Source organism: Silene latifolia, chromosome 10 (assembly GCF_048544455.1).
Source record: "Silene latifolia isolate original U9 population chromosome 10, ASM4854445v1, whole genome shotgun sequence".
Classification (NCBI taxonomy): domain Eukaryota; kingdom Viridiplantae; phylum Streptophyta; class Magnoliopsida; order Caryophyllales; family Caryophyllaceae; genus Silene; species Silene latifolia.
The window spans coordinates 148,833,073-148,845,780 of record NC_133535.1 but is presented as its reverse complement, the minus strand read 5'-3'; the positions used below and the strand labels follow the sequence as shown (position 1 = coordinate 148,845,780).

Here is a 12,708-nt window from a genome sequence, read left to right as displayed (position 1 = left end):
GTGTTAGTCGATCGATGAGGTCTCTTCATTTTGGAGTTCTCCCGAGTCCGTTCCTTCTCCCGCTTTGGACTTTGATGGAGTAGGAGTACCAATATTGGAGAAATCAATGTTCCTTATGATTGAGGAGAATGGTGTGCCAGGATGGACTTTCAACTTTGATCCTGAAGCTTTTTCTCCCGTTTGTATTTTTAGGTGGATTCGATTCTTTCAATTTTGCCACTTCGCTTCAAACTGGATCATTTTTTGTTTGATTGTTCCATCTCCAACAATCTGTTGTTTGGCAAGCAGACTAATTGTTGCTCAACGCTATCTCCGCCATTTTTTCTTAGTTTTTTGTGGTATTTGGTTGTGGGCTTTGATTATTTTTGAGTTAGATGCCCCACGGTGGGCGCCAATTGTTTTTGTGCTTTTTTACCGATCTAGATTGTCCCGCCAGGGATTTATATGTAGGGTGATCTAACTCAAACAACTCGCCTAATTGGTATAATTAAGTGCAAAATGAACTAATAAACAATGACACAAAGATTTTTATACGTGGAAAAACCCTGGGAATAAGGGAAAAAACCACGGGCACCAAGCCAGGAGTGATTGTTACTATGGTTTTAGATAGCTTGACAGAGTATTGTTATATCGGGCGTGATAAAGCGAATATATAGCTTAAGAATACAAAAATATAAGTAAAAGTGAGGGTATATCTGATGTCCCTTCTAATCTTCTCTTCTTTTCTATTTATAGCAGATCTCTTCCTCCTTCTTATGCCGTTTAGGGTTTCCTGGTAAATAGGGAATGTGCCCTATTTACCCGGAGGTGGTTGCCTCTTTATTAGCCGTTGTTTTGACTGCTTCCTATATCATAGCTTTCTGGAATTGGTCTTCCTTTTTTGTAGGGAACATATATCAATCGCCTATTTGTCGCTGCAGTGGCCTGGTGCTTTTCCTTTTTAGGTTCTTTGGTTATCTTTACTTTGTCTTTCATCAACTCCTGCTTGGTGCCTATCCGTGTTGAATCAATGCCTGGTTTCAGATGTCTTTTGCCTGGAAGTTGTCCTTGGCTGTTGCCTGGCCTATATCAGGTCAGGCAGGATAATTTAGGGCCCAACAGAAGTGATCGTCACTACTTTGCCATTTAGTGGGATCTTGATCTTTTGATGAAGAGTGGATGTTACCGCTTTGGAAGCGTGAATCCACGGCCTTCCCAGAAGTATGTTGAAGGAAGCTTCGATGTCCACTATTTGGAAGTTAACCTTTCGTTCGATTGGCCCTGTGGCTATGGTTAGGTTAACAAGTCCTACCACCTTTCATCGTGTACCGTCATATGTACGCACACCTTGATTGGTAGGGGTCCAACCCGACTCTTTCATGCCTAGCTTGTATGCTGTTTTGAGGGGTATGACGTTGACTGCAGAACCATCGTCCACCAAGGTCATTGGCACATTCTTCTTTAGACAAATGACAGTGATGTATAGAGCAAGGTTGTGACTAGCGCCAAAAGGTGGCAAATCTTCGTCCGAGAAAGTAATAGGGTTACTTAGCTTCGGTGATTCTTGGAAGACCAAGTTGACTACATATTCAGGAGTGGAGTTATGTGCTACATTTAGTTTGGCCAAAGCTTGTAGTAAGGCTTGGCGATGTGGGAATGAGCTTGCTATTAATTGCCAGACTGAAAGATCAGCCTTTGTCTTCTGTAATTGCTTGAGCAAATGATCAGTGGAGTCATCTTTGTTGTCAATTGGTGTGATGACATTGGTTGGACCATTTTGAGTAGTGCTTTGATATGGACGACCCGAACGAGTTAGGTGGTCCACATCTTGGGCTTCACCATTTTGGACTATTTCTTTGACTAGGGAGTTTTCAGTGAGATACTCGTCCTCGTCATCGTCGGCCCATACTCCATTGATTGCAGTTAGCTCTCTCATTCTCATGATATCACCTTCTAGTCGTATGATTTGGTCAACTAGTTTATCAACCGCGGTGATTACTTCTTGCATAGTAGCATTTTGAGAGAAGATTAGTGGCGCATGTTCTTCGGGTGTTGCGTTGGGATCATGTAGAGTTGTCACTATGTTTTCTAATTCCCAAACTTGTCTATCCACACTCCTTGCCCATGTGATAAAGTCGGAAATGGTAGGGGAGATAGTAGAGTAGAGCCCTTCATTCTCGATTGCATAAATTTCATTTTCGCATGGAGAAATGAGGTGTGAGCAATCTAAGGTAGATTCATCACTTGTGATCACTAGAACTCCAAGAGGATTCTCAGTGTTGTTGGGCTTACCTCCCGGTGGTATTGGTAGTCGACCATCTTCAATCATGTCTTGAAGCACGTTTTTCAACTTGTAGCATTTTTCTATGTCGTGTCCCTTGCCCCTATGGTATTCACAGTACGAGTTCTCGTCCCAGAATTTGGATTTTCTTTCGGGTTCGAGAGTAGGTCCAATGGGTTGGAGTTTACCTTGCTTCATTAACCTTTTTAGAGCGTTGGAGTAAGTGTCCCCAAGATTTGTGAATTTCCTTGGTGGGGTGCTTTTCTTGGATGGCTCGAGAAGGTTAACTTCATCGGTCTTGCTAGTAGAGCCGTATGAACGACTTGTGGACCCTTGATATCCTCGACCTACCGTTTTGGACAAGAGTCCTTTACGGATGTCATCTTCAATCCTTGTCCCTAGTACGGTTAAGTCCTTGAAAGTTTTGATGTTTTGGTATCTCAAATGATTGGCATAGATGGGTTTGAGATTATCCACAAACTTTTCCACAAGGGTAGCCTCATCCGGGCGTTCAACTAGTTGGGTGCTAGTCTTCCTCCACCTACTTAGGAAGTCGGTGAATCCTTCTTTGTCATTTTGGGTAAGAACCTCTAGAGTACGCATGTTGACTTGAATCTCGGCATTATCCGCATATTGTTTAGAGAACTCGATTGCGGCGTCTTCCCAAGTAGCGACCTTCTTGTGATCTAAGGAGTAGAACTATTGCTTTGGGATAGTGTCAAGAGATGAAGGAAAGATCCTTAAGAACATCTCGGGTTTGATGCTTTTGATAGACATGTAATCCTTGAAGGCACGGATGTGGTTCAAAGGGTTCTCGTGTCCCTTGAACTTAGGGATATCCGTCATATTGAAATTAGTTGGCAATTTGGAATTGACGGCCTCATACTTGCGATTGTTCTCCCTATAAATGTCATCCCCCTTAAGGTACATCAATTGCTCCTCTAAGTATTGGAGTCTTTTCTCAGCTACAGTCATCCCCGTGAGAGGATTTTCATCCTTGGATTCATTGTCAAAGTCACCTATTACCTCACTTTCATGAGGGGGCAACCTTCCCTCTACGGAATAGATACGGCCTTCAATGAGTTCAAGGCGGTCATAGACTTGGTCTTGGGTGACTTGCATTTCGGCTAGCGCGGCTAGGATTCGATCATTACCATCTTGAAGTTGGTGGAGATTTGTTTCGCTGGATCCAGGCATCTTGAAAACTGGACAAAAGATCGGCGACGAATCAAAACATGATCGACCACTCTAACACACTTGCTAAAAGAAGAAATGTTTTGACTCGTGAAGTGGGTGTGTGCCACTTGTGTTGAGTGAGCTTTGAAGAAAGACAAGGTTTTTGAAAATGTGTGTCCTAGTCAACTGTAGTGTAGTTGTAGGAGTGGACTCAAAGTGAGGTTTTGAAATGGGCTTGTGGCCCGAATTTTGACACGACAAACGGACAGAGTTTTGACCGGATTTTGCGCTAATTGAAAGCCTATTTCGAAATTTTGTTTGAAAATGGGTTTTGATTTTTGAAAACTCGTCATGGTTTTGTTTAGAAGTGGTGATCACGTAAGGTACAAACATTTATACAAGCATTATAACGGGATGCTGAGTGCATTTAAAAGGGTTTTGGTTTAAAGGGTGGGTTGCCATACCGAACCATCAAACCCGAAGTCTGTGGAGAGGCTCGTACCAAACAAGAGTAAGGCCGATTCCTAGTCCATTTCCTCAAGTAGTGAAGGCCCTTGATACAAACAAGAGTAAGCATCATGGTATGGATGACGTCAATCGCTATCCATCCTTAGGCCCAAATAAGAATTAGGACGGTTTAGACGGGACGATTGGTCGAATGGGTTGGGTTGGGTTGGGCCTAGGAAGGCCGAATAAAACGGTCTAGGAAGACCGAGTTATGAAAACCGACAATTGTCTTGTACAAACTGTTCCCTAACCTTGTTCAAGTTTCACCCTTGCTACACGTAAGTGTATTATCCCCAGCGGAGTCGCCAAACTGTTGACAGCGGGGGCCCACGGGGGCGCTTGGGAGGAAAAGAGAAACAAGCGTTTGCATTTTTGTATGGAGTCGCCACCAATTTTTATGGGAAATTGGAACCGTTCAAATACCTCGTGTCATGTCAAGACACAAAGTAAAGACATGAACACTAAGCAATCGTTACCCTTAGCATTCTATGTCTAGAATGACTCTCGTGGATGTCAATGAACACGGATGTTCACAGAGATCTGGAGTAAGGGGTGAGGGTACGTATTAGGAAGCTCTTTTGATCGAACACCTAATCCCGCCCGCCTCGATAGCGGCCTCTACTAATGATTAGGGAAGTTATTCGTACTTGATATATCGTCGGCTATATGCATGCAATGCAACATCCAAGTTTTAATCCTAACATGTGAAAATTAATACTAAGTCGGTTGACACATAGTTTAGCATACAATTAAGGTCGAGGTAGGATTTAAGTTCAATTACATGTGAGAACATACAAGTGGATACAAGAAATATGATAAATACAACAAAAGAAAATTACAATAATTACACTGGATTAGGCGATTTATGTCGAAAATACCTTTAAAACGGATAATTTGAGAAAAAAGAATAAAAGAATAAAATTACGAACAGATCAGAAGGTGATAATACGGATAATAGTTAATTATACGTAATCTAAATAACTAAGTCAAGGCAAAAACGGAGTTCAGGGACAGAATTCAACCCGGAACAGGCGCAGCAGAGCTGCGTCCTTTGGAATAGGCGCAGCGATTCTTTGCGTCTGTTTCTGACCGAATCGCCGGGAAGCCGGAATTGCGTGTTGTTAATATCAATTGGTGAATTTAATGATTGATTAAAATTATTTACTCGGATGAAAGTGTTTAATAGAATATTTACATATGATTGAGAGTCATGAAAGCGATAAACATGGACGAGACGAAATTAAACGAATTAAGATGGATTAATTACAGGAGTGAAAGATATTAACAAATGAAACGAATTAAATCAATTAATTAAGTTAGATATGACGGATTAATGACGAATATGCGATGAATACGACAAAAGACAGATGAAAACTATATCAAAGACGAATTCCAGAAACTCAATATTGATGAATTGAATCTCTATAACCCGGAATTGAATTTAATGACGAAAACCCGCAAATATTGGATTATAAGGGATTTAAGTCGGATTTGTGATGATTTAAAACATGTTAAAGATAATGACTATAATATACATGTGAATTATATGCTATTATGATGAAGAATTAACAAACAAACGAAACAAATAAAAGAACTTTGACGAACAACAGAGATCTAACGAGCGAAGAAGAAAGGAAGCAGAAGGCTGGCGAGCCTCACGAAGAGCGCGAACAGAACGCACTCCTTCGAAGAGGCGCAGCTTGATTCTTTGCGTCCTTTCTCGACGGTTATCTACTGGAAATCCATAAAAAGAGGTTTTAAAGCATGGTTTTAGAAATCGGTTTTAATGGTATTTTCGACATAAACCTTACAATTGATGATGATATAATAAATAAATACAATAAACAAAAGAGAGATTTACACCCTCAGACTTACATGTTGACGAAACGAGAAGGACTAAGATATCGATTAGTGATGCTCGACGCGAATGCAAAGAAAGTGCCCTCGTAAGAGGAAAACGATTAATTAAGTTGATTGATGTGGAGTTGGTCAAATTGGTCGGTCATGCAAACGAGGCTGGTACTCAGAAGGATCCGAGCTTACGTGGTCGAATGTTCAAGCACGTAGACGCCAAAAAGTAAGAACAAAGTCTAGAATGCAAAGGGAGAAGAGAAGGGCGGACACTCGCGTGAGAAATATGAGGAGCGAAGGCTCCTATTTATACTAATCACGTGAAGGAATTAGGGTTTTGGAGACTCTTTGGAAGTGAATCTCGGAAAGATATGAAAAAGATACGAGAAATACGCAGAAAAGGGCCTGGGAAGAGGCGCAAAAGCCACTGCGTCTCTTGGAAGAGGCGCAACACCTGCTGCGTCTGTTCCCAAGGGGTTTCCTCCTGCGGAAGAAAGATTTCCGTGTTTGAGTTATGGTAGGACGGAAATAATTCGGTTTTCCTTAATATCTTATGTGAATATTACGGGAAATTGTTTACCAAAAGATAAAATTTATGAAATATGGAATAGAAATATCCGGAACATTCCAGAACATTCGACTCGGGGATTTAACGGTTATCAGAAAATGAAGACGGTTTTAGGCCCGGACTCCGAATGTACTCTAATTACTGTCAAAACGACCGTATCGGGACGTAGATGACAACTAAGAGGTAGACATTAATATTTGAGCAATCACTTGACGATAATCTTACGAACTGTCACAAATCGTTCCGCGTAGCAAACATGCGGCCCAATCATCACCGGTTGGTTTGCGAGAGGTGCAGAAATGAGGTATCTACAGCTGTATACGATGGCATCAAAGGCGGTAGATCTAAGTGGGAACAAAAGTGACACTAAGGTCAGAGTAGCGGCTTTAGAGAGATTGATGGACGAGAAAATTCCATCCTTGGAGGCTCTCATTGTGAGTTTGGAGAGTACTCACCAAGTAGTTGATTAGACGGTAAAGGGGCATGATGCCCGCTTCGAAGCCGTAGACGAGTCCATAAAGAGGCACGAGAGCCGCCTTGTGGCCGTCGAAGAGGCAATTCCGAATGAGTATAACTCGGATATGGGTTATCTCTATGAAAAAGTCGAGCAACTCGAGAACATAGGACGGGAGTTTTGGTAGAACTCCTAAGGTGAAGCCGCCTACGCCTCTCAAGTATAGTGGGGCGAGAGATTCGAAAGAAGTCGATAACTTCATCTTCGACATGGAACAATACTTCCGAGTGAGCGCGCTCGACGAAGGTCTAAAGGTCAGCACCGCGAGTATGTACCTAACGGATGACGCTAAACAATGGTGGCGCTCGAAACATGTCGAGATCGAGGCAGGGACCATTAGACTAGAGTCATGGGACGATTTCAAGCGATTCTTCAACGATCAATTCTACCTGGAGAACACCGATTTTATAGCTCAAAGGAAATTAAAGAACTTGAAACATACAGGCTCGATTCGTGATTATGTGAAAGCGTATTCAGCTTGTATGTTGGAGATAGCAGACATGACCGAGAAGGATCGGGTATTTCAGTTTATTGATGGCTTGAAGGAGTGGGCTCAGTGAGAAATCATGCGACAGCGACCAGAGTCCCTCTCGGCTGCGATGACAGCGGCTGAAAGGTTAGTTGACTATTATACGGAGCGCGAAACCTCCTAAAAGAAGGGATTCGCTGCAACGGGCGGAAGCAACCAAAGGTTTGGAGGGACGGCTTCACAGGCAAGACCTCCCTCTACGGGTAATAGTCGGTTCTGTCCTGGAGGCGATAATAGGCGATGGGGTTCGGCGAATTCTACTCCAACCTCTTCTAAGGGTAGTAATTCTGAAGCGTCGACTGCTAGGATGTCGTTCGCGTGCTTCCTTTGTAAAGGACCGCACCGAATGTCCGAGTGCCCTCACCAGGGGGAGTTCAACACCCTCAAGAAGAATTTGTCCAAGATGTCGGTAGAACAGAATCCCGGTGGAATAGACCAGGATGCAGAGGGGTGCGATGATGATGAGGCCAGTGAGCAAGGAGAAATAGCTCGAATGGGAGCAGTCCACATGATGGGCTCAATGGAGATAAGCGTCAATGGGAAGACTACTCGAGCTATGATAGATACAGGAGCCTCCCATAATTTTGTCACCCCCGATGAAGCGAAGAGACTCGGAATGAAGTTGAACCGAGAAGGAGGCGGCATGAAAGCTGTCAATTCCAAGGCCTTGCCAATTCAGGGTGTGGCTAGAGAAGTGATGATCAAGATGGGCGAATGGACGGGGAAGCTCGACTTCACCAGCGTCCCGATGGATGACTTCAAAATCGTCCTCGGCATGGATTTTCTGAAGCGAACCCCGACCTTTCTGGCGCCCCACAATGGGTCTTTAATAATGGTGGGATCAAAACCATGTCTTGTGAAAGCTGTTGAAGCTGACCGAAAGCAAAAGGGGCCACTCCTCTCGGCAATGCAGTTGAAGAGGGGACTTCAAAAGGGAGAGCCTACATACTTGTGTACCGTGTCCATGAAAAAAGACACCCTTGCTGAATGCGTGGAACCACAAGTAGAGAAGGTGCTAGAAGACAATAAGGACTTGATGCCTGATCAGTTACCTATCAGTCTGCCACCCCGACGTTCGGTGGACCATTAAATTGAATTACTCCCGGGCACAAGACCTTCTGCTCGAGGGCCATATCGGATGGTGCCTCCCGAACTAGCGGAACTACGAAGACAGCTAGACGATCTGATTCGCTCGGGGTCGATACGACCTTCCAAAACTCCCTATGGAGCCCTTGTGCTCTTCGAGAAGAAACAGGACGGTAGTATGAGATTGTGTATCGACTACCAGGCTCTGAACAAGCTGACGGTGAGGAACCGCTACCCTATCCCATTGGTAGCGGACTTGTTCGATCAATTACAAGGCGTTGTATACTTCACCAAGCTCGACCTGAGATCTGGTTATCATCAAGTTCGAATTGCCGAAGGAGATGAGCCGAAGACTGCTTGTGTGACGAGGTATGGGTCTTTCGAATGGTTGGTCATGCCCTTTGGCTTGAGAACCCACCTGCAACGTTTTGTACGTTGATGAACCATGTTTTTCACGAGTACTTGGACAAATTCGTGGTGGTATATCTGGACAATATCGTTGTATATAGTCGCTCATTGGCTGAACACGTAAAACACTTGGAGTTGGTGTTCGCGAAGCTACGAGAGAACCACCTATTCATGAAAAGAGAAAAATGTGAATTTGCCCAACCCGAAGTGAATTTCCTTGGTCACATAGTGGGAAAGGCAAACTGAAGATGGACCCGAAGAAGATTGCCGCTATCAAGGACTGGGGAACCCCAAGGAATGTGTCTGAGCTCCGCTCTTTCTTGGGGCTCGCAAACTACTATCGAAGATTAATCCGAGCGTACTCGAAATTGATGCCCCGCTCACCGACTTGCTGAAGAAGGATAATAAGTGGGAGTGGTCTATCGACAAGAAGAGGGCCTTTGAGAAGCTCAAGGAAGCGGTGGTACAGGAGCCGGTCTTGGCGTTGCCGGATATCACGAAGCCTTTTGAAGTTGAGACAGATTCATCTGATTACGCCCTCGGGGGGGGGTTGCTACTCCAAGAGGGTCACCCAGTGGCTTTCGAGAGCAGAAAATTTAATGGAGCCGAGACTCGTTATGCAGTACAAGAGAAGGAACTCCTAGCTATTGTTCATTGCTTGCGGGGATGGAGGCACTATCTCTTGGGATTAAAGTTCGTTGTCAAGATTGATAATACCGCAGCATCTCACTTCTTGACTCAGCCCAAGCTGAACAGCCGACAAGCTAGATGGCAAGAATTGTTGGCAGAGTTCGATGTGGAATTTGCTTATAGACCAGGAGCCGCGAACAGAGTCGCCGATGCCCTCAGCCAAAGATGTGATTTGGCCACTGATAACTACGTTATCGCCCCTTCATTCTTGTCAAAAATCCTTGCTTTAGTCCTAATTTTGGTGCATTTAATTGATAATTACTCAAGTTTATGATTAATTTGCCTAAATAAGTCTCACCGGATTATTTTCTAAGCTTTTTGTAGTGTTGCACGCTTCCCCATGCAAAACCGATCAACATTTGGTGGCCAAGGATCAAGATTAGCCTTGTTCGGTGTATCACGATCAGGCACGGTGTAACTTAAGGCTAGCCCGTGTAACAAAAAGTCAATGACAAATCAAAAAAATTGACCAAAGGGGTGCCCCAGCCGGTCTATCGTGAGCAGGAATGGTGTAAATAGGGTCTAGTCGGTGTAAAAATTGGTCTTACATGGTGTATCTCCTCCAGCCGGTGTAAACCCCCCTCCAGCCGGTGTAACTCCAGTGCGGCCGGTGTATCGATACACCGGCTGGGAATAGTAACCGGGCTGTTTTTGAGAATTGTTTGTATTTTGATGTTTTTAAGCCCATGGTATATATAGAAAAGGGGCAATCTTGTAAGAACAACTTTCATAACACTTGTTTTTGGATCAAAAATTGGTTAGGTAGAGAAAATTGGGAAGAACATTGGATCTCACTTTGTTCTTAGTTTTGTGAAGAAATCAATTCAATCAAGTTATTTTCTTTCTTCTTTGTTGGTATATTTCCTTTCCTCATATTTATTTCTTTGTTTTAGTTGTTAATTTCATACTTCTTTAGTTTATGCTTCCCTTATTTTTGAATATTTACCTTGCTTGTGGTTAAAGTTACTTCCTTTTTGTTTGATGGTTGTTGTTTACACCATTGTTCATCTTTTCATTGCTTTTCTTTTCTTTGATTCTCTTTCCTTTGTTCTTCTTGGGCTAGTTGTCCTCAAAGACTTAATCTTTGAGTTGATTGGGTTAAAGATTGTGTCTTTTGGTTTGTTCATCCTTGCTATTAGATTAAAACCATATTTCTTCATAATTATTGTTGGGTTGTTGCATGTTTAGAAGTAAAATTCATCCTATCACCATGTTTATGCTTAAAGACTCTATCTTTGTTGTTTTCTTTGCCTCTAAAAACATGATTAGTGAGTAGTCTCCTTCTAGGACTCGGTTTGACCCGATATGGGTAATTTCACTAACTAATTATCATTAAGGCTAATTTGTGGGGGAAATTGGTGAGGGTAGTTTAGAGGAATTTGCATGCTTAAGGTTTGGGTTTTGGGTAGTGTCAACTTGTGACCCTTGTCCACCAACGGAAGTTGGTTAGGTTGTAAATTGGACACCCGAAATTTGGCCTTGTCACCAACTAAGGTTGAGACCGGAAGGGAGAACCGAGGGAGGGTGCCTCTAGGCTAGCGTTTGAAATCGACCTCCGGAAGGGGGAGTGGGATGACCCGGAATATGATGAGTGCTTAATGACCTTGACCATTTACTTGACCTCCTTGGGAAAATGCATGTTCTTGGGGTTGTCGGGTTTTGAGTTAGGGAGACCGGCTTTCGAACCCGGGAGGGGGGTTAGTCGGAGTAGCTAGTGTCCTAGTGCGAGACCGGAAGGGAGGTTCTAGGTGAATTAGAGCCATCTCCCCCTTACCTTTCTACCTCTTTTGATTAGCCGAAACGATTAGTATGTGAAATTACTTATATTCGTGGGAGAACCGAGTTCTAGTCCTTCTCTTTATTTGATCTATCCTTTATCTCTTAGCTTGTTGTTTCCTTGTCTAGTTTATAGTCTTTAAATTTGTTAGTTTAGTGTTAGTTTGTTACCCCCCTCTTTGTTTTTTTATCGACTTAGCTAAGCTTGTGAATTAGAACGATTAGTACTCCACCTACTCCTTGTGGGATCGACCCTTTAAAGTGTACAACGATAAAATCGTGCACTTGCGAGGTTTAACTTGAGACCATCAAGTTTTTGGCGCCGTTGCCGGGGAGTACGACTTGATATTAATCGTTTTTTGTTCTAGTTTATGATAAGTCCTTTGTTACTAATCCTTTCTTTCAAGTGCTTAGGTCTTTTGCATGAGTAGGCGACGAAGACGAGGTCAACCGATATATCAACTTGACCGCGAAATTGAAGCCACGGCAAGAAGACTTAATTCTCTAAGAAGAAGGGGTTTACTTGATACACCACCAATTGATACACCGCCCATTGAAGAAGTTAATCACCAAGAAGCTACCGAAGTGTTTGAAAATCCTTTTGGGGTTTTAGAAGAAGAACCTAACACCATGGGTGATCCGGTTCCGATAAGAGAGACTATGGCTCCTAAGAACATAGTCAATCCAAGCATCCAAAGGCCAAGAATTCAAGCTAACAACTTTGAGATTAAAAATGCCTTGCTCAACCTTGTTCAAGACAACCAATTTGGAGAAGGTCCCTTGGAGAACCCAAATGATCATCTAAATGATTTCCTTGAAAATTGTGATATGTACAAGTCAAATGGGGTCTCCGATGACGCGGTTCGCCTTAGGTTGTTCCCCCGTTCTCTTAGGGGTTCGGCCAAGGATTGGTTAAAGAATTGTGACCCGGATTCCTTCAAGACATGGGATGAGTTGGCATCGGCATTTTTGAACAAGTATTTCCCACCCTCAAGAACGGCCAAAGTCAATAGTGAATTACAAAGCTTTACTCAAGAAGAGGATGAGACTTTATATGAGGCATGGGAATGGTATAAGAAGCTCCAACGGTTATGCCCTCACCATGGCATCTCCGAGGCCGAGCTACTGAACAATTTTTACAAAGGGTTGACTCAAGACCTTAGGCTTTCATTGGATGCGGGATCGGGGAAAGGTGCCTTAGACATTTTGGGGCATAAAGCGGCAAAGGAACTAATTGAGGAGATGGCCTCAAGAACTATGGAATGGGGAAGTGATAGGCAATTGAGGAAGGGCAAGAGCAAGGATTCTAATTCGGTTTTGAATGTGGAGGTTAAGGGTATGCT

The 12,708-nt window shown here is 43.3% G+C and overlaps 1 non-coding gene across 1 annotated transcript; it reads right to left on the bottom strand.

Moving 5' to 3' along the window:
- Positions 1-12,367: 12,367 nt before the first annotated feature.
- Positions 12,368-12,474, bottom strand: LOC141610420 (small nucleolar RNA R71). Its single transcript, XR_012528329.1, has one exon. It is a non-coding gene; the product is annotated as a small nucleolar RNA R71 (small nucleolar RNA).
- Between the last annotated feature and the right edge of the window lie 234 nt (positions 12,475-12,708).